This window comes from Ambystoma mexicanum, chromosome 11 (genome assembly GCF_040938575.1).
Source record: "Ambystoma mexicanum isolate Mex_15411 chromosome 11, UKY_AmexF1_1, whole genome shotgun sequence".
In the NCBI taxonomy this organism is placed as follows: domain Eukaryota; kingdom Metazoa; phylum Chordata; class Amphibia; order Caudata; family Ambystomatidae; genus Ambystoma; species Ambystoma mexicanum.
This window is the reverse complement of record NC_090934.1, coordinates 804,163,962-804,189,318: the sequence shown is the minus strand read 5'-3', so window position 1 is coordinate 804,189,318 and position 25,357 is coordinate 804,163,962. Positions and strand designations below refer to the sequence as shown.

At 46.9% G+C, this 25,357-nt stretch overlaps 1 protein-coding gene across 1 annotated transcript in view; it reads right to left on the bottom strand.

The window, feature by feature from the left end:
• INSC (INSC spindle orientation adaptor protein) overlaps positions 1 to 10,848 on the bottom strand; it is a 1,941,980-nt gene extending 1,931,132 nt beyond the window's left edge. Inside the window, exon 1 of the mRNA XM_069623742.1 lies at positions 10,767 to 10,848. The gene's annotated coding sequence lies outside the window, so the exon portion shown is untranslated. The remainder of the gene's footprint in view (positions 1 to 10,766) is intronic.
• Between the last annotated feature and the right edge of the window lie 14,509 nt (positions 10,849 to 25,357).

Sequence of the window (25,357 nt, the reverse complement as noted above, 5' to 3'; positions counted from 1 at the left end):
ACGCCTATCATAAAAACACAACAGTAACCTACGCTACAATCTGCACAATCACAACAATGCAACGTCATGCATGCATCAATACATCTTACGTAACTGTTGTAACTGCTGCAACATTTGGCTCCTTTCTTTCCACTGGCACCGTGTAGGCCATCGGGTCATTTTCATTGTTATGTACACCATTTCCAAGAAACGTATCTAACCCATATTTCACTGCAGCGCATAGATCATAGCTCCCCAGCCATATTGCAACCACTGCCTTACTGCTTAACTTTTAAACTTCTGTTTCCCTTCTTTATTGTGTAAAAAAAACACCATTTAAAGCCCATAACCGCCTTACAATGTTAGACAAACGTTCACACTAACTGCTTTCCTGAACAGTAGCCCCCAAACAAGGTCATGAAGCACAACACCAAACTGCGTATGATGGACCCACGTCTTTTGAAGCAGTGAACACAGTCTGACATCACCCACCGTTGTCTCGTAACACACTGCACATATAACTAGTCCTTACCCACTGTAAAAGACATTTTATATATTTTGCCATCTGTGCATTCACAGCACCATTTGTACAGCACCATCATATCAACTTGTACGTTGCACTACCTTCACGGTAATGACACTACCAACATTAGTAATTACATGCTAGAATCGAAACACGTTGCCAGCTGATTCCTTTCTTTTTTTCCTGCATCATCTCTGGAAATCGAAACCTAACATACCTCTCCTTCAACAGAACACACGCTCATTGCAAAACAGCCTTGAGGGGGAAGCATGTTTAGCTCCAAGGTCAGATATTGTATAGAAGTCTAGCAAAAAAGATACATAATTTACACTGCAGTTCATCTGTCCATGTCCCCCAAAGGTAGTCTGCAATGATCCCATATGCCGTACACTGCAATTTCACGCCTACCCAATAGAAGCATGGAATTTGCCGAAATTATATAAGTACACCTTTACATCACATGTGCATTACGATTAACATTTATTAACATGCTCCTCAGTATGCATATTTAAAAATGTACTCTACCGCTCACTTTCTCTCTGTACAGTAAAAAATGCTGTTACACTGCCATGTCTCCACCATTCCCAGTAAATTGCAACTTTCATTGTACTTTCTTTTGCTGCCATTCTACCCCAGACCCTCCAAATGAAGACATACAAGGCAAGACAAACATGGAACGCAAGTCGTACACTAAAGCACCAAACCTTCTGCGTACTCGTACACTGCTACATTCCCTGCCCTTTGTATGCCCTTTCACACAATTACTACATCTACGCACCCTCAGTGTACAGAACCTTATAACGGCCACAGGTGCACACAGCGGTCAACAGGCACATAAACATCTACAGCTCACATTTCATTGACACACTTCTTACCAAAGCAGCTCCTGCATTCTCCAGCCATCCAAGGTGACCCCATTAGGTTTCTTGTTGTATTACTTTCTCTGCAGACACACAGACACATTGTGCCATGGGTCCAACTACACTCGCTACCACTGTCAACTTTTGTAAAAAAGGAAACACATGAAAACAGCATCTAGTACCAAACGGTTCCAAGACATTTTCTTGTGTGCAGCCGTACAATCACAGTATTACCTACAAACCAGAGACCAAGGCAGTGTGTTAACATATGACGCTATGCACTAACACACAGTTCATGGTCCATCAGGCAGGCAGCTATTGCTACATTATCCTTCCAGCAAAGTTTTGTCCTGTACACTCTAACTAATACCAGCTACTTACATCTACTCTTATTCCTCTTTTATACTTAGATTATCTTGCACCTTACTGCGCTTGAGACCCCTTCCATTTTCCAATAGACGGCTGGTAGACCAACCATTGGAAGATTACCATAAGCATTTTATTTTACATCGTTATTATCTGGGCCGACCGATATGGCCCGGTATGTCCACTTGCAGTTCCTGCTATACGAACCAACCTGCAAACCTTTATTCTATAAGGCATCCCAGAGGCACCAGATGCTACCTTCTCTACCTTTCAAAGAAAATTTATTCTTCCACACGGGCTACCAAGCACCACTGCATTCTCCTTTTCCCACTTTGCTAGATGAGAACAGAAGTACAGAATTGCACAAATGGCATTGGTCACTGGATTTTGTTTGAGAAATAAAAGAGCAGTGAATGGACCAACTGGCATGTTGCCGTTTACATTCTGTGGCAAAATAAAGCACTTCCAACCACTCACTGTATTGTTACTAAAGTACGGAATGTTCTGGAACTATATACTCTGTGTGCGCATGTCCGCTTTCGCTTTTGTTTATGTTGTTTCTTTCCAGAGCTAGGTGCTCACATGACAGAGTGTGCTACGCTTTGCATGCACATAAAATAAATACCTGTTTTGTACACCATGAGGAACGGCTGTACACAAGTAAAGTCACGGACGCCAGTGACTGCTGCAATGGTGTATGCAGCACACAGGCATAGCTAACGGAAGCGATGCACACATTAAAATTGCACACACTAAAAGCTCCTACTGCTTCAGACCCATCTCAACAAGTACGCCAAACAAAGGTAACAGTCAGATAGCTTGCCATCCTGTGTATGGCTGGATTTAACAGCATTCATGATGTTGTTGGCTGCAAATGTATGTGTGTTGGACTGTACATTATTCATACTCTACATGTGTAATGCTTGTTAACTTGTGTCATGTCGCACTACCTTCCTTTGCTCTCAAAGTACAGGGTATTATGAGAGGTATACCATACTGTACATTAATTGTGGCATCTCAGCCCATGAATGGCAACAAGGCCAATGACGTATACCATATTCAAGTGCAGTCACTTCACGCCACCTCTACTGGTGTGCCAACTGCAAAATTTCCTCCACAACCATGCTGTGACAGTGAGCACCCACAGGAGACATACATATTTCCAACCGTGTATGCTGGAGTTACAGTATAAGAACTGACCCAAAGAAGGCAACATTCTGAAACTTACTTCCGAACAATGTCCACATTGTTACGTCAAAGGCCCATAGTCATCCATACACGGCAGTAGGCGCTTGCCACTCCCAACACAACATGGTACACTGATTACAAAAATCCCTATATCATCTGCAATACACTCCTCATCCCCAATAGCCTCTGAAGGTTGTCGCCTGCTCACCTACCCCACAACGCTTTATGTTAATATCTGCGTACATGGGCCATGTTGCAAGCGTTACGCAGTAAAACAATCCTTTCATGTCCCACTTTTATACTACACTCCCTGAAGTGAGGCTCTGTTCACGGCCACACCACGCCTAAGGCAAATTGTGTCTTCTCTCACCAATGCTCCTTTACGAACTGCACCATCTCCTCCACAGTGATTCTGCAAAGGCGCGGACCTTAGGACACTTACATTTTTACAAGTGTATTGTATGGGACATGGTATGCTTATAATAACTTTGCAAATGACCAAAGGCAAAGTGAAAGTGCTCTTTGTACATATGTATGCAATCCACATACCAATATCACAGTACTCCTACACATAGCAGCATTGCGTTGCGGGTTTGTTAGCAACAGCATACTTCTTCGCCACACCCACTGCAAAGCAATATACCCATGCATGGAAACATGTGACCACTTACCTTTTCTGTCCACAGGTACATATCGGTACAGTAATGAACCCAATCAAGACATCTCTCTGTTACCTACTTCCAACAAGTGCCCACCCTGTTATGTCCAAGGGCCCCACCAATGCACACAAGCTAGTATGGGTTTTGCAGGCACAATACAACATAGCACTCCGACTGGAAATATCCTCATATTGTCTCCAATGCACTCCCCATCCCCAATGGAGTCCGCCTGCACTCACCAAAAAGTGATAGTCGCCTCTACAACTACCAACAGATAAAGTATATGTGAGTACCTGCGTACAAACTCCTTCCATGTGCCAATGTCTGACTGCCCTCCCTAAAACAAGGCTGTTCCCAAGCCCTATGCTCTAAGGTACATAGGCAGAGGCCTACGCCCTCTGCCCATGCACTCAATAGCCTACTCCTTCAACACACCCACTAAAATGAAATAGAGGCATGCATACTACCATGTGGCCCCCTACCTTTCCCAACTACTGGTACGTATGGGTACACTAACTAACTCACACAACGCTACATTCTCCAACCTATTTCCAACCAGTGGCCAAACGGTTACATCCAAGAGCCCCAGCCATGCACACAATCCAGTACACCTTTCCAGGCACAACAGACCATAATACAACAACTACAAATACCCTCATATTACCTCCAATTCACTCCCCATCCCCAATGCACTATACCTGGACTCAATGCACTCTTTATACGTATGTGTGCAATTCACACACCATTATCACAGTCCTCCCATACATGCCTACATTGCGTTTCAGGTGTTGTGCCGAACACCTACGCTACTCTTTGTACCTATGTGTGCAATCCTCATATCAATATCACAGTACTCCAATGCATGGCAGCATTTCATTCCGGTTTTCTTGCCAACAGTCTAATCCTTCGCCACACCCACTGCAAAGCAATGGAGCCATTCATGGAAACATGTGACCACTTACCTTTCCTGTCCACAGGTACATATTGGTACAGTAATGAATCCAATCAAGGCAACATTCTATAACCTACTTTCAACCAGTGGCCACTGTATTATGTCCAAGGGCCCCAGCCATGTACACAAGTCATTAGGGGTTTTGCAGGCACAACATAACATAGCACTCTGCTTACAAATATCCTCATAATGTCTCCAATGCACTCCGCATCCCCAATAGAGTCTGCCTGCACTCACCAGAAAATGATAGTCCCCTCTGCAACTGCCCACCGATTAAGTGTAAGTAAGCACCTCCGTAGAAATTCCTTCCATGTGCCAATGTCTAACTACCCTCCTTAAGGCAAGGCACTACCCAAGGCCCAGGCTCTTTGGTACATAGGTGGAGGCCTACACCCTCCACCCATCCACCCAATAGCCTACTCCTTCAACACAACCAGTAAAATGCAATAGAGGCATGCATGGTACCATGTGGCCACGTACCTTTCCTGACTACCGGTACGTATGGGTACACTAACGAACTCACACAATGCTAGATTCTCCAACCTACTTCTGACCAGTGGCCAGCATGGAAACATGTGACCACTTACCTTTTCTGTCCACAAGTTCCTATCGGTACAGTAATGAACCCAATCAAGGCAACGTTCTGTTACCTACTTCCAACCAGTTGCCACCCTGTTATGTCCAAGGGCCCCAGCCATGCAAAGAAGCCAGTATGGTTTTTGCAGGCACAATACAACATAGCACTCTGACTGCAAATATCCTCATATTGTTTCCAATGCACTCCCCATCCCCAATCCCCAATGAAGTCTGCCTGCACTCACCAAAAAATGATAGTCGCCTTTACAACTGCCCACCAATAAAGTATATGTGAGTACCTGCATACAAATTCCTTCCATGTGCCAATGTCTGACTGACCTCCCTAAAGCAATGCTGTGCCCAAGCCCTAGGCTCTTGGGTACATAGGCAGAGCGTATGGCCTCCACCCAAGCACCCAATTGCCTAGTTCTACTACACACCCGCTGGAAGGCAATAGACGCATGCATGGTAACATATCCCACGGTGCTTTCATGCCTACAAGTACGTATATCTACACTAACGGACCCAAACAAGGCAACAGTCTCACACCTACTTCCAACCAGTGCCCACACTGTTATGGCCAAGGGCCGTAGCCATGCACACAAGGCAGTGGGGCCTTTGCAGGCACAACACAACATAGTACACCAACTGCAAATATCCTCATGTTATCTCCAATGCACTCCCTATCCCCTATACAGCCTGCCTACACTGACCAACATATGATAGTCTCCTGTGCACCTAACCACCAATGCAGAGTATGTCAGTAGCTGCAGGAATGGTCCATATCGCAACAGTGTGCTGCCACACAATCCTTCCATGTCTCTATGTCATTATGGCCTCCCTTGCAGCAACAGTGTGAACAAACTCGCCTGCATACCTAACCGCTAAGTGCCTCACTGCTCTCCCATGCATGGAGGCATTACATTACGGGGGTGGTGCCCAAGCCCTAGGCTCTTTCTACATGCCATGCCCATGCAGTAAAAAAGCTATGCCTTACCCAGAACCACTACAAACCAACTCAGACAAGTATGGGAACAATTCCCCACAAACCCACACCGTAAACAACGCAAACGCACCAAGTCAACATAACCAACGGCAGCCATTGCCTACAGCACAAAACATTGCCAATATCTTCGCCTCGCCCTCTTTCACCCAGCTGATCCTGTAAACCATGTTTTCCAACGCCTTTTGGCGTGCCACTATCCTCTGATACACCATGGCAGCGTTTCCCAAAACCTTTGACGCACAGCACGCTTCCCTCCAGCCAACCACCGGCCGCATCCACTGTTTGCCGATAGCACGGAGTACCCCAGGCCAATGACACTTCGGTCCGCGGAGCGAACAGGGAAATGGGGTCTGGAGCGGACCCAGATATCACAATTTTTTGGGGACATACATTTCAGTATTTTTCAAAATAATTACTGGTCGGATTTCCACCAAACAAACAAAAGCACACTTTCTGACACAAGCACCCACTCCTGCCACAAATTTGGTGAAAATTCATCCAGCTGTTCGGGCTGTGGCTGTGCGCAAAGTTTTTCCCCATTCAGTCTACGGAAAAAAATTAATTTGGGAACCCCCCCTATAACTTTGCCCCCCTGCACGAAACCTCACCCAACATGGCAAAATAATTCAGAGCCGTGCATATCGTTTTTTTGCAAAGTTTGGTGAGGATTCGTCCAGGGGGAGCGAAGTTAAAAGGTGCAAAAAAATTGCTCTTCCTATGAGTTTAGCAACTTAACCATGACTACACGGCCGCTACCGCAGACCGTGTAATATACAAATATATATTTATATATTTATTCAATGAGAAAACTTTGTTAAAGGGATGTTATGGTTACAAGTAAATTCACCAGTTATGGTAAGCTAAGAAACCATAGCTCGCGCCAACACCCTGCACTGCTAAGGCAAACACCCAGTACATGAAAAATGACATCACAAATGTCATTGATGACATCACTGATAACATAAAATACTAAAATAATGTTCATGAACAGTCCCTAGAAGGGGTGATGTTTATAATGTTGGTAACAAGATGTCAGGGGTGATTACCAACCATGTAATGCAAAAATATGTCTGGATGCCAGAGCTGTGCCCGGACTGTTCAAGGACGTCACAGATGGGAAACCACCTGTTTTTTTGCTTTTTATGTCCATAACCCATTCCATCCTCATCACCCCTCACCTCCCCAGAGATTGTTTGATTAGTTTGACACGTGCAATATTGTTTTTTTAATATGTTTTTACCAGGATGTTCGCGGACAACGGGTGATGTCCGTGAATCCAACATGGTGGGTGTTTCCCAAAAATATGACGCACCTCATGCTTTTCACCATCCAATCAGCGGGCATATACTCTATTTGCACTTAGAGTGCAAATAGAGAAGTGTAATGAGGCTTCTGCCTTCCTTTCTGCAGTAGAAATGACAAGACTGATTATAAAGGGGTTTGTTGAACAAATGTGTCATTGAGGCCGTGTGCCTCCATTTCTCCCTATTTGCTTGAAATACAAAGTAATAAAAAGGAAAAACAGGACCAGTACTCTTAGGTCCGACCTCCGAAGTTAGTCTCTGAGCACATTGGCACCCTAAAAGCATGGGCAGCGCCATGGTTGGGCTTGAGAGTCCTCTGCTGGGACACCCTGACTGAGCGTAGAAAGCAAGAGGCTGTCAAATGTCTCACCTTGCAGAGCGGTGTATTTACTTGCTTTTAAACTTACTATTAAACTTCAAAAGTAAATACCCCGCTCTGCAAGGTGAGAAACAGTTGTTAACCTGACTGCAGCATCAGCAAACGTGCAGAGGACAAATGCCTGCCCAGGCGATGATATCAATATACCCTCTATGTGTAAGCTACTGGGATCACCTGTTTTTGTTGGCCCATACCTCCGATGATTAGAATTGCTTTGTTTAACTAAATAGCCTGTCAGATGCAGAGGCACGGACAGGGTAGGGCCTGAGCTGGTCCAGAGGTAAAACAAAAAAGCGGGTTTGTGTGTGTATGCAAGGATTCTATGCATGTATGTATGAAGATATGTGTGGATGCATGCAAGTGTGTGCATCTATGTATGTGAAAGGGGTCAGTAAGTGCATGTATATGAATGAATGCAGTGTGAATGTTCTGGGTGCTCATGCTAATGACTTAAGCTCTATGGGTGCCTGAATATGTGTGTGTCTGTGGCATGGAGAGGGGGCATTGGAGCATGACATATTTTTGCCAGGAGCATGGCATGTTTACTGGCCTTTTTGGGCAAAGCCAACTTGAGTGTTGTTATGTGAATGAGGGGTTGGAGTGGTTGGAGGATCCCGCAAAGGGGCTGGCGGGGTCCTACTGTGGCATGGAATGTTGTACTCGCATGAAGGGCAAAGCCAACAAGATGAGTATTCTTACAAGGAAAAGGGGGGGACAAGTTTCCTTACTGCGACATGGCATTATTTGACTGGTGTTAAGGCCAAAGGCAGCGTGATAAGTGTTTTTACAGAGGTGGGGTTGGGGCGTTTGTGCTGCTTGCAAGACAATGTTGTCCAGAGCCGGCCTTAGGGGGGGAGAGCCGGGCGACTCCCCGAGGCGCCACGCCCCCCAGGGCGCCTTTTGCCCCCGCCACGCCAGCTCGGAGGAGTCTTTAAAGGGCTCTCCCGAGCTGGCGTTGTGGGAGAAGGCGCAGCAGGTGGCCTTTTACTGTAAATTGTGCCCGCGGCAGGGGGGTGCATTTAAATGCGCCCCTCTGCCGCGGGCACTTTTCACAAGAAAAGGCACCATTAGCCCCACACCACGCCAGGTCCGGGGAGTCTTTCAAGGGCTCCCCCGAGCTGGCATGGTGGCAGAAGGTGTGGCAGGAGCCTCATTGCCAATGAATGAACCCGCAGCGGCGGGCTCATTCAATGGCAATGGGGTGCTAAAGCTCCCTATTTAACCTCCTCGCCAAAGCGAGGAGGTTAAAAAAAAAAGTGGCCCCTCCTTGCCCCGCCCCCTTCCGCCCCGCCCCCTGTTAACCAGGGGGCGCTGTGGGCGAGGGGGAGCGCCAATTCACCCAGGGCGCTGCTGCCCTTAAGGCCGGCCCTGATGTTGTCTTACTATATTTGTTAGCTTTTTTAGTATTCTCACCATCTGTTTCTTAACCTGTTTGAATAAAACAGACTCCTTTGAGAACATTACTCCAGATTGAGAGTTTACGTGATTGTTTTCAGTTTGATTTGGAATACCAAACGTGATATCACGGTTGATCCACGTATCTTATTAAAATATCTATACATTGAATGATGAATTATTCTACTCACAGCGTGGACTATATTTACCCTTTTTGATTCTTACTGTGGCTTGACAATTTTTACTGGTGGGGAAAATACAACATGATGAGTGTTTTTACATGGGGGGATTTGTGTAATGAATGATTTGCTATTTGTATAGCGCTTTTGCCAAAGCACCGTACAGAGAACATATTTAAATAAAATTATCATACAGCTAAAGTTAGTATTTATTTATCAGCCTCAGATGGATGAAAGTCTGAGCTAGTCTTTGCCGCGATGTGAACCTGTGACCTGACTATCACTCTCAAATTACAGCCGGGAGCAGTCAACCCTCTGAACTATCTTACCAGCTAGCAAGCAAGGACCTGTTTTCTTTCTGTGACATGGCTTTTTTTTTTTTACTGGCATTAAGCCGAAACAGGAGCATGTTCTCACGTGGAGATACTGCTATATTTTGGCAGAGCCCGCATGAACATTTTTTTTATAGTATAATTACTGGCATGATGTTATATTCAGCAATTTCCTATGAGAAAATGTGGAGGTGACCACACAAAAGAAGCCCAGGTTGCAGAGGCTCACCAGGAAACCGAGTAACCTGTAATATCGTAGCCAGTCCACCTGTAATATCGGAGCCAGTAACCTGTAATATCGTAGCCAGTCCACCTGTAATATCGTAATATTGCCATCTTTATTCATCCTACAGCACAATAGGTTTAATGGCCCACTCACTATCAGCTTTCAAAACTGCCATCCAGGCACCCTCCCTCCCCCGTCCCCCTAAATGTTGTGACTGGCTCCACCCCTGCATAAAAGCACCTGTGCTCCTGGCAGCCACCCGCTTCGCTCGCCCCAATGCTGTCTTAAGAAACAGTCACCCGATAACTATCCTAAACCCGCACAATATCACCTTCTTAAAGACACATTCCCATACACTAGGATGCGCAATTAAGGTCACCAAAGACCCTGGGAGCACTATGACGCGGGGTGCCACACCCACCGTGCCCACACGCTTGGAGGAGTGGAGCTGCTCCATTAAAGACGACTGCAGGGTCCTCGAAAACGCAAATGCTAGGATGAAGCCTTCACTGGGAAAGCTGCGAAGTAAACGTATTGTAACGGCACGTCGTTTTTTTAAACAGTGTAATACAATAAATGCTACGCATAAAGCTTAACGACAATGCTTGCATTTGGGCAACCTCGCTTTTGGGGACTTAAGTTAGCTCCAACTTCGTGGGCACGGAACTATATTAAAATCACACTGCCACTGAAGCGTTTCAGACACTGAAGAGAAAAGTCGTGCCTTGTTAAATACGCAGCATGATAATGTTAGCACAATCAATCGCAGTGCTGCCAGTCACTGACAATGCATTTAAAAGAGTGTCGGGAACGCAAGGTCGCGCGCCTCGCTCTGAACTCACCTGCACGTGTTCGCTCCTTCACGCCTGCCCTCCACTGAGCCCTTGAGTTTCAGCACTGCATTCTAAACGGGCCCATTCATTCTCGCAGCCTTTGGACAAAATAAGTGAGAACACATGTGCAAGGTTCATGTTTCCGAATGGTTTACCATGTGGACACACCCAAGCTGTTTCCTTTAGACTGGCCACGTCTGACGGAAAATATAATTTGGGCATGCAGCAAAGTTATACTTACTTATCTAGGTTTACTCTGCTTCTCAGAATCTTTCTAACTATATATATTCACGTGTCCGCAAAGCAGCAATTAAGCAAAATGCAGGGTTACAGCTGTAACGTCAGGACCAAACTTTTTTTAAAAAAACATTGTAGAATAGAGTTGAAAAGCCATTACTCATATCCCGTCAACGAGAGATAGAGTACACTGCGCACACTTAATTGGTGTAACAATAATTTGCGCTTAAGCGATCCTCCATTAAAAGCAACCTGAACACCGATATCGCAGGCTGGCAAGAGGACGCACGGCGTCTTGCATATCGCCATTATATAACTTTGCACGTTGAAGCTATGCGTGCTGATCGCTTCTTTACACAGAAAATGGCTGGCAAGAGACCCATATAACGATTCCAGGATGTTTACATTTTTGAATACATGCATGCAAATTGTACTTTTTTTTAGCAAACATTTTTAGTACCTATACTTTATATTCGTGTTCTTTTTTTAGACTAAAGGGACTTATTTCTGAAAAAAAAGTATTTTTTCTAAGAAGTGCAAGGTTAATATCTTCAAAGTGTTGTTCAAAGCGTTGGCTTTCTGCGTGCATTCCTTTGAGGTTTTTGGCAGCGCTGGTAGCTGTAACAGTCTACTTCAGACGCTGTGTTTTTACCATGTCTGTGGTTTCCTTCCAGATGTGTCTCTCAGTTTTCCTCCTGGAAGAAATCATTTTTACTCTGGAATATAACAGCAGTACCAACTCACCGCAAACCATCTGTATTAGAGACCAACCACTATTGGTTAAGGGGTAGTTTTTCATCTGTCACAATTAGTTCTCAAAAACTGAGCTGTAGCTGTCAGCTTCAGTGTCAATGTTACCTCCAAGGTGTGGACGCTGCATTACTGCTAATCTTTACGGGTAACACAACACAAACCCATACAGTAACATTAATTAACACATAATGTTTGTGTCATCAAGCAGTGGGTGTGGTGTCACGTGTCCCGAGAAGTAGGGTCACGTGACACGCTACCGCGGGATGTAAAAATAAAGGTATCACCGGAACTGGCGTTTCAACGCCAGTCCGGGTTTAGGCACCTATGAACGCAGTCGTGTGCTTTATTCCTGCGCCGCCCCCGCGCACTGCGACACCAGCGAAGCCCCGCGCGAGGGCCTCGCTTCACAGCTGTCCTGCCTGCAGAGCCTGCAGGCATATATCACACTGGCGACGAGGCGGAAAGTGGGTTGCGAGCCCCGACAGCAACGGCGGTCTTCGCACCCACGGACCCGCGCTTACACAATCGCGGAGCCGGCAGGATAACGACGCCGGCCCTGCCCACCATCAGAGGTAACCTCCAGCAGCGGCGAAGAGCGGCCCCAGCACCCCAGGGCCCCAACGAGAGAAAAAAAAAAAAAAAAAAAAAAATTTTTTAACATTCTCTCACATCCAACAACAGCCCGGGAAGCAGCCTCCTTAGCCCTGGCAGCTGCATCCAGCAGCAGATCACGACCCCACGATGAGGGAGAAGCAAGACACGCAGGCCTGCCCAGCCAAAGCGCCGCACGTGAGACCACGCGCTGCACGCCCACGCAGGCCCAACCACCGCCACACGGTAAGCGGCAACTCAGCGCCGTAACGCCGCACAACACAACATGTCCGACCCGACGTCCAGCCCATCAGAGACCAGCGCCAGGTCCACGTCGAGGAGGAGCCTCACCGAGGAACGCACAGACCCCTCGCTAACCACGTTCATGCCACCTTTCGACCCGTTCACTAACGGAGCGGCCATCAGATGGGAAATATGGATACAACAGTTCGAGATGCACCTCGACGCGAGAGACATCACTGCGCCCAAAAAAATGCGCACCTTCCTCCTCCTCAACATAGGATCTGCCGCCCTGCGCCTATTCAACGCCACGCCAAACAGAGGCAGTGATGCCAACTACGCAGCAGCAAAAGCCGCCCTTTCCAACATGTTCAAACCGGACCTCAACCCCGACTACGAGTGGTTCCATTTCTGCATGGCGAGACAACGAGAAAAAGAGACAGTGGACAAGTTTCACGCTCGCCTTCGCGAAATGGCTGTGGGATGCGAATTTCCAGACGAAGAATTCGCCATTCGCCTCCAAATCATCAACGGCATCTCCTCCGAGAAGCTGAGGAGGGCGATACTATCAGAGAAGAATGTACCACTGTCACGCATCCTCGTGATGGCAAGACTCCGCGAGCAGACAGAGGAACAAGTAGCAGTAATGGAAGCAGCCATTCAGAGGCTTCCGCTAGACAACACAGGACCGACAGAAGACGTAGCAGCCATCTCCCGACACCAGGGCACCCGCCCGAAACAGAACCCGAGAATGCAACCACCACAAAGGCGTGACCAATCGTGCAAGTGGTGCGGAGGCCCATGGCATAAAGGAGATTCCTGCCCAGCATGGGGGTCAACATGCAGAAAATGCAACCGCCTGAATCACTACGCTGCAGTCTGCCTAAATCCACCGAACAAGAATGACCGTGACACAGACCCGCGGCCATCACAAGAAACACGTAGGAGATTCGCACCCAAGGAAACCCGCCAACCAACGCGGAGAGGAAAAGCTAGGGCAGTCGACGAATCACAAAGATCCCAAACCACGAGCGATAGCGACGAAAGTGACAGTGACTCATCCCCCGAAAGGCAAGGCAAAGAAAGGAGAAAGAAAGGGAAAAGACGTACACACCGAGTGCACCTAATATCAGCAGTGGACCCACGGAAATCACGACAGAAGAGGAGACCAACATGCACCATCCTCTCCGATGGAAACCCACTGAAAGTTACCATTGACACCGGTGCCACAGTAAATGTCATGCCAGTGACAGCATTCAACAGTCTCAACCCCAGACCAGAGCTCCTCAACAGGAAAGTCAGGCTATACGCCTATGGATCAAAGAAACCCCTGCCTGTGCGAGGATCATTCAAATCCAACTTCGCCCACAGTGACGCCAGCTGCCGAGCCCGAATATACGTGGTAGACGCCGGGTGTGAAACCCTCCTAAGCTGCAAAACAGCCAAAAAGTTGGAACTGATACACTTCGCATTCAGTGCACAACACGATGAACTACACGACCTTTTGGGGGCGACACAAAAAGCTGTTCCAAGGCATCGGGCGCCTAAAAGGGAGAACAGTTAAGCTACACATAGACCCCACCATCGAACCCAAAGCAGTACGGCACAGGCGAATCCCATTCCACCTGAGAGAGGCCGTAGAAAAGGAACTACTCAAGCTTGAAGACGCAGGGATCATTGAGAAGACGTCTGGACCAACCCCGTGGGTTTCGCCAATGGTAGTAGCCCAGAAGCCAAAACAACCAGGCGCAGTAAGGATATGTATCGATATGCGGCTCCCCAACATAGCTATCGGCCGTGAGCGCCATGTCACTCCCACCATTGACGAACTCATTGTAGACCTTACGGGAGCGACGATCTTCAGCAAGCTCGACCTCCGGTCCGGCTATCATCAACTAAAACTATCGAGAGAATCCAGATACATCACGACATTTTCGTCCCATCTTGGCCTGATGCGATACAAGAGACTCAACTTCGGAATATCATCGGCGGCGGAAGTATTCCAGCATGAGATCAGGAAAGTCATCACAGGCCTTGAGGGAACCACTAACATCAGTGACGACATCCTTGTATATGCATCGAACAAAGACGACCACCACCAACGCCTTGCAGCAGTCCTAAAGAGACTCGAGGATGCCGGGCTGACCCTCAACGCAGACAAATGTGAATTCAACAAAAAAGAACTCTGTTTCTTCGGATACATCTTCAGCGCAGCTGGAGTATCCCCAGACCCATCAAAAGTACAAGACATAAAAGAATTTGAACCACCAAAGTCAGCTTCGGAAGTGAGAAGTTTTATGGGAATGGCCACTTACTGTGCACGGTTCATCCCTGATCTTGCAAGCATCGCCAACCCACTCAGGGATCTAACCAAGAAAGATCGACAGTGGGAGTGGACGGAGGTCCACCAACAGGCTTTTCAACTGATAAAAGACTCCCTGTCCGCCTCCACCACCATGGCGTTTTTCAACGTAGACCGACAGACCGAACTTCTTGTCGACGCCAGCCCGGTTGGCCTAGGGGCCGTGCTGACCCAAACAGATAAAGATGGCACGATATTTCCAATCGCGTTTGCCAGCAGAGCCCTCACCAAACCGGAACTAAACTACGCACACATCGAAAAAGAAGCCCTGGCCATTCTGTGGGGATGTCGCCACTTTAAAGTCTACCTGCTAGGGAAACAGGCGAAAGTCTTCACCGACCACAAGCCCCTGGTCCCGATATTCCGAGGCTCCGCCCCACACCCTCCCGCCCGCATTGAAAAGTGGATGTTGCAGCTGCAACCCTACAAAATTGCAGTAGAATACCGCCCAGGATCGGATAATCCGGCGGACTACCTGTCCCGCCATCCGCGGCCAGCCACTGACAAAGAACAGCACCACGCAACAGAAACAGACGAACACGTCTGCCACGTGATAGCATGCGCGCGACCACGAGCACTGACACTGCAGGAAGTGATACAAGAAACAGCAGAAGACACAGTCCTGAAACATACAGCCGCAGCTATTCAGTCAGGCAACTGGAAAACATACCTCATGTCAATGTCTCACCGAACAACCACGGCCCAAGCCAAACTCAGGGCCTTGTTCGGCATCAGACATGAACTATCTGTAGCACCTGAAGGAGTAATACTGAAAGGACACAGGATCATATTGCCGGAATCCCTCGAGGCCAGGGCGCTCAAGCTGGCCCACAGTGGACACCAAGGGATTGTCAAGTCAACCGCCTACTTAAAGTCCCGAATGTGGATGCCAAACATGCACCAGAGAATTACAGAAATCGTAGAATCCTGCACAGCATGCCAAGAATCACAGAGACCAGCAAACCCCGAACCTCTCAGCTGCGCCCCCCGAAGCACAAAACGATGGGAGGCCGTCAGTATGGACCACTGCACCATCGCTGGAGAAGGATACCTGCTAGTAGTAATAGACGGATTTAGCAGGTACCCAGAAGTAGAGCATGTAGCCTCGACAAACACCGAAACCACCATCCTCACACTAGAGAAAATATTCGCAATTCACGGCATTCCCAAGAAAATCAAAAGTGACAATGGCCCATCGTTTGCCAGTCAAGAACTAAAGGAATTTTTCAAAGAGGTCAATGTCAAACATCAACGCATCACCCCAAGATGGCCTCAGGCAAACGGTGACGCAGAGCGCTTCATGGGATCACTGAACAAGATCATCAGGATCGCCAAGAATCAAGGACACCCCTGGCTGTAGGCTGCATTACGGTTTCTGAGGACACACCGTCAAACCCCACACTCAGCCACAGGGGTCAGTCCGGCGGCCCTCATGTTTGGAGTTCCAATCCAGGCGGTGCTACCGATACACCCAGACTGGACAGCGCCTGACCCGGACATCATCGAGATGGAAGCAAGACGGGAAAGACACAACGAGCGTGAAAGCATTGCTCGACGAGCACACCACAGAGAAATAAACCCGGGGGACACGGTCCTCGTCAAGAACCGGGCAACACCGAAGAAAATGTCCCTCAATTTCGAAGCCCGCCCGTGGACCGTCACGACCACCAACCACAGCATGATTACGGCAACCCGAGGAAAAGAGACAGTAACCAGAAACGTCTCCCACTTCAGGAAAGTGCCTCAAGAAATGTGGGAAGAGCAACGGTCGCCCCAGAGGAGTGAAGTAGTACACTCACCCCAAGCACACACGCCACAGCAGACCACAGAAACGCCGGAAGAGGCAAATGGTGAAGAGGAAGCCGCCACGGAAGACGCACCACGAGAAAGAAGCCCCCGATACTGCCTGAGAGAAAAGCCCAGACCGTCTTCCCGCCTTCAAGGGTATGTCGTAAATGAGTTATGCCAAAGAAGACGGCAGCAGGGACTGAGACTTTCACCTATTCAGAAGTAAGACTCAAGGTAAAATGTCATGAACAAAGGGGGGAAATTTTGCCTCCAACTTGGGGAGGAATGTGGTGTCACGTGTCCCGAGAAGTAGGGTCACGTGACACGCTACCGCGGGATGTAAAAATAAAGGTATCACCGGAACTGGCGTTTCAACGCCAGTCCGGGTTTAGGCACCTATGAACGCAGTCGTGTGCTTTATTCCTGCGCCGCCCCCGCGCACTGCGACACCAGCGAAGCCCCGCGAGAGGGCCTCGCTTCACAGCTGTCCTGCCTGCAGAGCCTGCAGGCATATATCACAGTGGAGGTGGGGGGCGGGGTGTGTGTGTCTCTCGTTCAATGAGATTGATTGGAAATTACAGGCAGTAACTGTTTGTATTGCTCTTCGTTCAGAGAAATCTGATGCGTCCCAACTTTGTATCCAACTACCCCTGTTGTTCTAACTGCTGCACCAGCTCCTTTCCACCACATCTCTGCTCCCTACTGTTCAAGGCTATGATGGAAATAGAAAGAGCACTCTATTTGTGACTGAGTACCTTTTCTCTTTCCATGGCGGTCATCTTTTTTTTCATAATGAGATCAATAATGTGAACGTACCCTAACTCTGTTTTACTGACACCCCTTCTCCTAGTCCCTAAGATTGCGGTTACTATAGTAGAGGGCGTGGCCCTCTTCTGTGCTATGGTATCTGCTTGCAAGCAATAGAACTGTCTTATGTTATTTATAATGGCAGCATTCAGCTGGTTGCCGCTGATGTACACTACCCATTGAGCACTTGAAGTTCTACCTATAGAATACCATCTTTACCCCTAAGAACTCCCAAACTACATAACCATCTACTGCTGTTGCCCCCATATTTGCCAACTGCTATTAATATTGTTTACACTTCAGTTGCCTTTGTAGACCTCTTAGGGAAAAAAGAAAAAGGTTAACCCTTAAATGTAATTCAGGGCTGATGCAAATGTCAACCTTTCATTTGCGAGTTGGTTGCAGACATCCCTCTCTTTACCCATGATCTCGAGGCTTATCCGTCACTTTTCCTGTCTATTCATGCTATGGTTCAGAGGGTGGAGTTCAGTGGAGGCATAAGACGACACATACAATTGTACCTCCGACCCACATTTGAAACTGCTAATCAATATTTACGAAAATGGCTAATGGAGCACGGGAACCAATCAGAACCTCGTGGACTTGACCAGATCATCTCCCGCCTCCTCAAATTAACGCCTATAATAGGTCAGAATGGTGAAATTCCAATAGTATCAGATTCCCTTCCGCTGCCACTCTTTGTCCCCTTTGGAGATCCCCTTTAAGTCACCCCTCCTCCCCTTTCAAACATTGTGTATATGCTATGATATGATATGATGTGGCATTTATAACGATCTTGCAAGGTCTTGTGTCATTCAGATCGCGCAAGTGTGATGAAGAGGGAAGGGGATAAGTACCAGGGGGAGGGGAAGGGGGTAGCGCAGTTAACTCGCAAGTGAAACCAGTGGGTGGCTCATAAGTGCAGCGAGAAGGGACTGTAGGGTTGCAGATACAGACCCTTACATTCTGGGGAGCACAGAGGCAGTGCAACTGGACATGCAGGAGCGTGGGCCCGAGTTCAGAGGGTGACCAGGTGACCAGTGCAGGAATCAGTCAGGTGCATCAGCAGGGGAGAGGAAGAGAGAAATCGGAAGTGAAAAGGAAGGACTTGAGTTGCTTCCGGAACCAGAGGCTGTTGTTGTTGTTGTTTATTTAATATAGCGCAAAACCAATCCCCCAGGTAGCCGGGCCCAAACATTACAAGGATACTTGAGAACTTAGTTACAGTGACAAGCAAAATAGGCAGTAGGACAGTTCAGCAGCGTTACAGTCTGAATATACTTATACAGTTAATGCCAGGTGTCGGAAGCATAAAGAGCTAAGTAACAATCAACCACAGTTTTGTAGTCCCGGTAGGATCCAGTGAAATTCCTAGATACGAGCAGTGGTAGTCGGAGGTCCCTATGGGGGGTCAAGTTAACAAAGGTCATAGTCGGGAGGTGTCACTCAGGACGAGTGGTTCTAGTAAAAGAGGGTGATCACATTAGATGTCATTAGATCGTATCCATGAAAGAACCTTGCGCCTGAAACTTAGGTAGGGTTGGTCCTTTCTAAGTTCTAAGGGGAATTTGTTCTAGGTTTGGGCAGCTATGACTGGAAAGCTGGCGCCGCCAGCTGTACTCTTTTTATATCTAGGCACCATCAAGGTATAAGCGTTAGTCATTCTTGTGGGGTGGTTTGAGATTCTCTTGTTGATTCTATTTGCTAGATAGGGAGGAGCTATATTGTTGAGGCATTTGGACATGGGCTCTATTAGGAATGTTTAAGGCTACTCTAAGAGCGTTATTTTGGAGTGTTTGGAGTTTGTTAAGGATATACTTGTTAGATCCTGCATATAGGGCATTACAATAGTCCAATCTGGATATGATAAGTGCATTAGCTAAGGTAATACAGCTAGCCTATGTTAGGAATGGTCTACATGCTCGGATCAGTTTACAGGTATAAGCTGTGGAGGAGGCTAGGGAATTAATTTGTTTATTAAAAGTGAGTGTTGAGTCCAGATAAACCCCCAGGGTTTTGACTGCCGGCATCACTTTGATGACATTGTTGTCAATGTTAAACGAGGCATAGTTCGGGTCAAGTTTTTTAATTGCTGTCTCTGGGCCGAGGATCAGAATCTCCGTTTTGTCGTCATTTAGACAGAGGCCATGGGATGCCATCCATGCCTGAATGAGGAGATATATCTTGTTTACCAAAGCTGAGTCTTCCAAGAAGTTACCCGAAAGAGGGATGAGGATCTGAGTGTCATCTGCGTAGTTAGTGTAGATGACACCCAGTCTATCCAACTTGTCAAACAAAGGTTTGGTAAAGATGTTGTACATAGTAGGAGACACACATGATCCCTGGGGGACACCGCAGGAGACTTGTATGGGATCAGCAGCAGCTGGGGGGAGAAGACTCTCATTGTCCGGTTAGAAAGGAAGGATTGTACCCAGGTTATGGCATCACTTGAAAAATGGGCAGCGGAGCAGAGGTGATTGCATAAGACTGCATGATCTACCAGGTCAAAGGCTGCCGAAAGGTCAGGGAGGAGTAGCATAGCTAATTTTCCATTATCCTTCAACTCGTCAATTTGAGTCTTAAGATCAATCAAGGCTGTTTCAGTGCTGTGAAGGGGGCGGAAGCCGGATTGTCGTGAGCCTAGAAGGTTGTTAGTTTCAAGGTAATCCTGAATTTGCAGGTAGGCTACTCTGTCGATGATTTTGAGTAGGAATGGGACAGTGGTGATGAGTCTGTAATTTGTCGGGATGGAAGGGCGAGAGTTTTTTTTTTTTTTAGCAAAGGTAGGACCCAAGACTGTTTAAGGTTATTGGGCACTACGTTAGTCTTAAAGGAGGCGCTGATCAATTTGGAGATGAAGGGAGCTAAGTCTGTTGCTGCATCTTTTATAATTTGAGCAGGGAAATTATCTCCTTTACAATTAGAAGTCGTTAGGGAGAGTATCATTTTTTCTGTATCTAGTATGGTTATTTGTTTGAAGCTAAAGGGGTGAGGAGTGTTATTGGGCTGGTTTAGGGAAGGCTGTACCTTAGGAGTAGGCTCCGCTGGCAATAGCAAGGCAGCTTTTTTGATTGCAATTTTGGTTTGAAGAGAGCACATTTTTCATGCAAGGGCATTTTGTATATTCGTGCACCAGAGCTTATTTTTGTGAGTACTATTAGTTAGCGGTATGGGTAATCCCATTTCACGGAGGATGGAGAATAATTCCTTAGTGTCAGATTTGGCTTTAGCTATTCTGTCGCTGTAAGTGTTCTTTTTTGTGCTAATAATTTCCTTTTTGTACCGTTTGACATGGGTGGCTAACTTAATTTTGTTCTCCTCAGTAGGCGAGTGTCGCCAGATTGATTGCAATTTTCTTTTTTGAGTTCTAAGGTCTTTCAGTTGAGGTGTGAACCAGTTATTCAGGTGTGAAAGTTGTTTGCCTTTACGGATTTTGGTAGGGGCGATCAGATCTAGTGCCTTGGTCATGGTGCTATTATAGGTTTCCACAAGTAAAGTCGGGTCTGTGATATTGTCTACATTGTTAAGGGTGGGGAGGAGGTGTGGAAGGAGTTGTTCTACTCTGATATCTTTTTTACTTCTAGTGGGGAGTGGCGGGGCCATAATTATAGGTTTAGGGTGGGTAAGGTCAAGTGAGGCAGAGAATGAGATTAAACGGTGGTCTGTCCATATTTGAGGAGCTATACTGGTGATACTGATGTTGCAGTTCAAGTCAGCAACACAATCTAGAGTCCTAACTTTAGAGTGTGTACGGGTAGTGGCTTTTTGCGTTAATCCATAATCATGCAGTAGTGTGGCGACAGATGTGGCATGTTTGTCATTGCAGTCATTGAAGCCAAGGTTGAAGTCTCCTAATAGTAGGATTTGCGCATAGTCTTTTGTATTGTTAGTCAGGATACTAATTAGGTCGCCCTTGAAAGTTCCTAGTGGTCCAGGAGGTCTGTAGATCACATATATGGTAAGAGTATGGTTACATGAGAGTTGGAGTTTGGCAATGAGGAGTTCACAGGACTGAAAAGGCGTAGTAGTGGCTAGTCTAATGGGCAGGTTGGCTTTGTGGATAATAGCTAAGCCACCTCCTTTGGTATTAGGTCTGTCAACTCTTAGCAGTATTGGTATTGCATCTGGTATTGCTAGCATAATAGCAGGGCCAGCAGCGTCATGGAGCCAAGTTTCAGTTATGAACAGCAAGTCTAGGTTCTCATTAGTTAGGGTGTCTGAAATCTCAGTGGCGTGGGCTACCATGGATCTAGCAGTAATGAGGGACCCAGTTAGCAAAAGGGTGCTAGTTGGTATGGTAGTAGGGCGTTGCATCTTTTTAGTTAAAGTAGCTACTTGAGATAGTAGTTGCTTGGTGGGTGAGACGCCTAGAGGCAGAGGAGCGGGTTTGGGGTGTTGTGAACGTTTGTTAGTTGGGTTAGTTAGGTTGGTATAGCCCCTAAATGTGTGGTAGGATGATGGTTCATGTAGATAGGACAGTCTAGCCCTTAGTCTCATGTTTCTATCTTTCGGTGGGCAAGAGGCAACGGGTGCAAGTGCCATGATAGTAAGGAGGCTCAGTGCAAAGTGTACTGTATACCTTTGAGAGGATTTCATTATGGTCATGGGCAATGTGTAGCTAAGTTTGTTAGTACAAATTAGGCTAGGACCTGGCCTTGCATGGACATGTGTAGTTTAGACAATGTGCTGGAAGTTGGCTGGACTAGGCACGTGCAATTATACTAGAAACTACAAAGGCCTAGATGTATGCAGATTAGGCAAGGTACTGGACTAAGGCTGACTAGATAAGTATAGATATGCTATGAACTGCAAAGGCAAGGTCCAATGCAATCAAAGATTAGGCTAAAAACATTGTGCAGGCAGGTAAGAACCAGCATGGCCGAAGGGTCTGTCTAGGTTCGACAATCACAGATTAGGCTAAAAACACTGTGCAGGCAGGTAAGAACCAGTATGGTAACAAGGTCTGTCTAGGTTCGACAATCACAGATTAGGCTAAAACACTATGCAAGCAGGTAAGAACCAGTATGATAAGAGGGTCTGTCTAGGTTTGACAATCACAGATTAGGCTAAAAACACTGTGCAAACAGGTCAGAACCAGTATGGTAACAGGGTCTGTCTAGGTTTGACGATCACAGATTAGGCTAAAAACAGTGTGCCGGCAGGTAAGAACAAGTATGGCCACAGGGTCTGTCTAGGTTTGACGATCACAGATTAGGCTAAAAACAGTGTGCAGACAGCTAAGAACTAAGGCAACTGGCAATAGTATTGTTTCCAGTGGTCACTTAAAATTGCTCTAATAATGCGGGAGCAACAACAATACATCTCAATCATAGCATTACATGGCAGTAGTACCAGAGTGTAAATATATAGTTAGCAAGAGAATAGTTGCCTAAGGGACAGTAGTGAAACAGTCAATTATACATTTTGGCTAGGCCAAGTGAGCATTTGACTCATTCAAAACTAGAAAAGATGATCTGGTTGATACACCATATAGGCTGTAATTATTTGTCCATATATAAAGTGCATATGTGATGCCATATGAGAGCCCAACAAGGTCAGACAACTGTGAAGCCAGGCAGGAGTGCACAAGTGCAAAAGACCAACACACGGGCAGCAGAAAAAGTGTCTTTTAAACAGTTCCTTGCAACAATATGAAGAACAATCTGGCGGAATAAAGAGCACAACAAAGGTTGCAATGAAGGATTGACCATAAGCACTGGTGAGCTGCTTACCCTGATATATGAGCATGCATGAACAAAATGTTACAGGTGGGTCCCAGGAGGAGCAGGGGTCCTGGCACTCGGCACTTTCTGGCTCCTGACAGGCTCTCGACAGGAGGAAGCCTTAGGCAGTGTGCCTTTGGTGGTGGGCCGGCTTAAACACCTGCCAGCTCACTATTGGCCAGGAAATAGGGACTCCAGGCCAATCAGGATAAGGATCGGAGCCTGGTGTGTTTCCTCAAGTGGAAACTACTAACAAAGGTTGTGGGCGGCCATTTTTAAGTGGCTATGGTCCTCATGGTAGTCTATGGCGGCGATTGCACTCCAGAGTATTGGAGGCAAGCCTGATGCACAACAAGTGGCATTAAGCACAAATTGAGTGTGCTGGCGAATTATGGAGGGGCTCCAGAGAATTAAAAATACTTTTTTTTCCGAAGGTGCAGCAGACATCAGGGAGCTCTGGCATGAGGCAGATAGCCTACCTTTAAATGGGGGCAAGCCTCCTGGCAGGACACTGCTCCTGCAGTGGTGGAAGGGAGCTCCAGCTCCGGCTGGTGTGAGGCAGGTTCTGCTCAAATTTGAGAGAGGCAGGGCGGCTGTTCAAAAGGGAGGCCCCAGCTGACTAGATAGATCTGCCCACAAAATCTCTGCTTGGCGAAGGGCATGACCCTCAGAGATTGGAGGTGAATGAGCGGATGGCTCAAGAAGGAAGATGTATTGGAAGAGAAAGTTGGAGGTAGAGTGGTACCAGGCCACAGAAAGCCTTGTGGACAATGCAGAGGGCCTTTAACTTGATCCTTGCAGCCACAGGGAGCCAGTGTACAGATTTCAGAGCTGGAGAGATACGATCCCTGGGCTTGGGGCCAAGGACAAGTCTCACAGTCCTGTTCTGGATAAGTTATAAAAGTCATAGAGTAGATGCAGGAAGTTATAGAAAGAGGCTGTTGCAATAGTCAAGCCTAGAGAGGACCAGAGCTCTGAAGGCAGTGAGCTTCCGGGGAAATTGAAAAAAGGAAGAATACCACTGAGGAGGTGCAGCTGATAGTTGGACTTCTTAGAGATATCAGAGATGAGAGGAGAGAAGGAGAGGGTTGAGTCGAAGATTCACAGGAAGGAGCAGGAAGAGGGCCCAGATTGGATGGCCACAGAGAGAGAAGAAAGGAGGGAGCGGCTGTCCAAATGAGGAGGATCTCAGTCTTACTGGCATTAAGGCAGATCTCATTGGTGGCACACCATTCCTGAATTGCGGCCAGGCAGTCTAGTATGAGAAAAGAAGCAGAGGTGGCTGAGGGGAGCCTGAAAGAGAGCTGAGTGTCATCTGAATAACATCGAAATTTGGAGCAGAAAGTAGCGATGCAGTGTTCAAGAGGTGCCAGGTATTGGTTGAAGAGCCAGAGAGTGAGAGGTTAGACCCCTGTGGAACACCACAAGTAGAGAGAGCGATAGAAGAGAGGAATGACCCCAGTTGTACCTGAGAGGGTCAGTCGGTGAGAAAGGCAGTCAACCAGGCCACAGCCTGATCGCTAATACCAAGGTTGTCATGGAGGCAATTGAATAGAATAGCATTGTTGACCATGTCAAAAGCAGAGGATAGATAGAGGAGAATGAGGACAGAAGGGAGACCCTGGAGCAGTATAGGGGAACTGGTCCAGGGTGTATTCTTCAGAAAATCACTGAGCACTTCCCTTCTTGGGCCTGGAAGTCTGACAACACCTTTCTCCAGTTTTGGATGCAGTTGAAGATATTCTTTTTTTATACTTGCATTTGACTCTTGATTTGAATGTGATCTATTTGTGGAATATCCCCTGCCGACAATCTTAGACAAGAAACAGGGTATTTTAATTAGATTTGCTTTTTATTTAAAATATTAAATCAAGGAATTAAAGATGGTCCTCTAATTTACAATGATGTGGATGTGGCTCACAATACTACACATGTATACAAGCAGCTTGTCGACAGAAGAACATGCAACCTGGCTGCTGCTGTATTACTAATGATTTCATTCAAATTCAAGCAAACATCCATACATTGAAAAAACAAATATAAATATGCATTCTAGACAATGGACTCAAATACTTAACAACATGTGACACATAAAACGA